The following is a 4,105-nucleotide window of genomic DNA, read 5'->3' as shown; positions in this document are numbered from 1 at the left end:
ACAAGATATTTTTGAATTATTTATTGAAACAACAAAAAATGAATATTTTGGACTGAACAAATGTATTTCAGTGTGTTCTGATGGCGCAAGAGCAATAACAGGGAAAAATAGTGGTTTAATAGTAAAATTAAAATAATTAATGCCACATATTGAATGGACACATTGTTTTCTTCACAGGCATGCACTTGTCGCAAAAAAAATGCCAGATAATTTAAAAAATGTGTTATCTGAAGCTGTAAAAATAGTAAATTATATTAAAAGTCGACCGCTGCAGTGTAGATTGTTTTCCACACTATGTGAAAAAATGGGCACCAAGCGCAAGTCACTGCTTTTCTATACCGAAGTTGGGTGGTTGTCACGAGGAAAAGTTTTAACGCGAATTTTTGAGTTGCGAAATGAATTAAAAATATTTTTTAAAGATCGAAATAACACATTTTTAACTTTTTTCCAAGATAATGAGACTTTACTATTTTTGGCTTATTTGAGTGATATATTTTCAAATTTGAATGACTTAAATATAAGATTACAATATCGTGAAAAGAACATTCTAATAATGTCAAATAAAGTTAATGCTTTTATCAAAAAACTTGGTATTTGGATCATTCGTCTCGAAAAACGAAATTTTGATGCATTTGATTTAACATCAAATTACATTGAAAAAAATGTAAACTTAAAAAGTCCTATTCTTGATCGTATTTTGGATACCATGAAAACAGAGAATTGAAAATTCAATTACTCAAATATTTCTCATGTAACGACAATGACTTCTCAAATAGATGGGTTCTTAATCCATTTGATGAAAATATTGTTGCAGTTGCCAAATTACCAGTTGAGACCCACAACTAACTGATAGAATTATTAGCTGATAAGTCATTACAGCTACAATTTGCATTTCAAGATTTAATTAAGTTTTGGATTGCCCGGAAAATTGAATATGGAAGTTTGGTAACAGATGCATTGAAAATTTTGTTTCCGTTCGCTACTTCTTATTTATGCGAAAAAGGTTTCTCATCCATGGTAGCAATAAAAACTAAGTACAGAAATCGTTTGTTATCACTAGAAAATAACTTACTTTTATGTGTTTCAGATGTTGAACCACAAATTAAGCAACGTTTAAATGTAAAACAAATTCAAATATCACACGAATTATTTATTTAAAATTATTTAAAAAGTCTTAAATATTAAATTAAAAAGGTACATTTTATACATCAGCGCTTTATTATTTTTGACCTGCGCGACCCCAAGTCAAGGTATTCGCGATCCCTCTGGGGGTCGCGACCCCCCTAGTTGAGAAACGCTGTTGTATGGTAATAAAAATATATTTTATTATTTTACTAAAATATTATTTTATTTATAAAAAACTTTAAGCTTATAGTAAATAAATAATAATCCATATAAATTATACCTAAATTATGTACGTACCTATACGTATATATATATATATATATATATATATATATGAATTTGAATAATATAAATCAAAAAATACATAGGTACATCGGCTATATGATTAAAAAAAAATACTATTAAAAATTTACAATTTTGCACACTAAATAAAATGCACTCAATAACATTATTATTTGCAACGAAATTATTATTAGTAATAGTTTTTGTAAAACTCATTTTAAACAAATCTGTTCACAACTATCTCCAATATCGTAATCAGTTAATAATAATTTCGATTAAACTTTTTGAACATTGAGTTTTTGAACAATATAGTGCTAATAATTAGCAATTGCAAGTTAATTTTGTTAATATTGTGTTCTCTTGCCTTTTTTTTTTTTTATTTCCATTTTAGGAATAATAACCATCGAGAAAAAAGCATTCAGGAAAAAGACTTTCGGGAAAAATTTTATTAGAGAAAAAGGACATTCGGGAATTTCGATTCGGGAAAAAATAACGGTAACCGAATACATCTGATCATATGCTTATATTTTAGGATAAATAAATATTTTTGAAAACGGTTTTCAGTACTGGCCAAAAAACAAAACATTATACAGATTAAATTGTGTAGGAAATGCAAATTAGAACTGAGAAGTAAATAGAGTTAGTAAACAATTAAGTTTATTTAATACAAACTGTCTACAGTATATACAATGAACAATGAACGATGATCAAGAAATACTGTGTTAACTAAAATAAAACGTGAAAAAAAAATAATTGTACGTAAAGAACATCAAGGAAAACCAAACGCCACACAACAATTCAGTGAACGAAATGTCGTCCGAAATTAATGAAATGGTCGGCGTCATAACAAAAGATTATGCAATAGATGACCTGCATTATGACTGCTGTGAAATCAACCGGTCAGAGCCACGATCAAGAAACTACTACCGGTGGAGGCGACAATGGTTACCATACTGTACGTTACAGTCGATTCGAATACGTACAAGGAGCTACACAGAGGCCACCTACGATTCAACCGAAAATGGGACAACCACCAGCAGCCTGCATGTTACGGATGAAAACGATACCAGCAATCATCGGGATATTGGAAATTTGGGTACTCGGTGGGGAACTAAAGGGCCATTGCAGAGAAATGGAACGAATACACGGACGAACAGAATAAGACGTTGGAAGCGACACTACCAAAGCGGCGGTGGTGATTACAACGAAAAGGAATCCGATGTCAGCAGAATACAAGATAATCAAACAACAACCATTGAAGCACCTGGGAACCAGTGAAAACGCCTAGAATATATCACATAAAATCCATCGAAAAAAGAGATAAGCAATTCCTTAATATTATATTACAAATAGTAATCATAATTTTTTTGTCCTTATACAAATGTCAAATTTTAAGTTAAATTCAAGAGGTGTTTTCCAAAAAAATGAAGGTTAAAAATTATTGTTTAGAAATCGTATAACAAATAAGCCGACCGATATACTATTTGGAAATCAAATTTTTGAAACGTAAAAATATTACATGTTAAATTTACAATATTAATTTTAAATAAATAATCAAAAAGTAAAACAGAATATAAGAAAATCATAGGAATTAAAATCCAAATTTATCTGGCCCATAAAATATTTTAGATAAAGAATTAATTTTCGAAAAAACATAGAGATTCATCATATGTATCCAACAAATTAAATGAAGTAAATGATTTGTTATTTTACGAGGGACATAAGACATTATAAATTATGGCAGATAAATATTGAATTAATATGGTGCAGTATAACAATTAGTGTTTAGTCTATGATATAAGTTATAATTTAAATTGTAAATTGATCATTAATTAGGTTTTATAAACATGTTTATGTATAACATGTATATATATATTTTATATATATATATAGGTTTTATATATAGGCAGTATAACATTTAATGCTCAATTTATGATTTAAGTAATAACTTAAATTGTAAATTGATCATTAATTAGGTTTTATATATATGCGTTGTTCAGAATATTTGGATGTATGTCTTTCCTCTGTCTTCGATCTGAATATTAATATTTATCGAAATATTTCTATTCTGCAAGTTAATTTTGAAACAGGGATTTAATGAAGTCATTTAAATTTTAAATGATTTGTTATTTTTCGAGGGAAATAAGACATTAAGAAAGCTGGCGGACAAATATTAAATTAATCTGAGGCAGTATGCCATTTAGTGATTAATCTATGATTTAGGTAATAACTTAAATTGTAAATTCATCATTAATTAGGCTTTATAAACATGTTTATGTATAAAATTTATATATATTTATTATATATATATATATATATAGGTTTTATATATATGCAGTATAACATTTAATGTTCCATTTATGATTTAAGTAATAACTTAAATTGTAAATTTCCATTAATTAGGTTTTATATATATGCGTTGTTCATTTTATTTTGATGTATGTCTTTCTTCTGTCTTCGGGCTGAATATTAATATTTTATCGAAATATTTATATTCTGCAAGTTAATTTTGAAACAGGGATTTAATGACGTCATTTAAATTTTAAATGATTATTATTTTTAGAGGGAAATAAGATAGTAGAAACGCTGGCGGACAAATATTAAAGTAATCTGGTGCAGTATAATTCCTAGTTTTGAATTTATGATTTTAGAAAAAACTTAAATTGTAAATTGTTCATAAATTAGGATTTATATATAT

Source organism: Sipha flava, unplaced genomic scaffold (assembly GCF_003268045.1).
Source record: "Sipha flava isolate LNK unplaced genomic scaffold, YSA_version1 385_pilon_pilon, whole genome shotgun sequence".
Lineage (NCBI taxonomy): Eukaryota > Metazoa > Arthropoda > Insecta > Hemiptera > Aphididae > Sipha > Sipha flava.
This window is presented reverse-complemented; position numbering follows the sequence as displayed.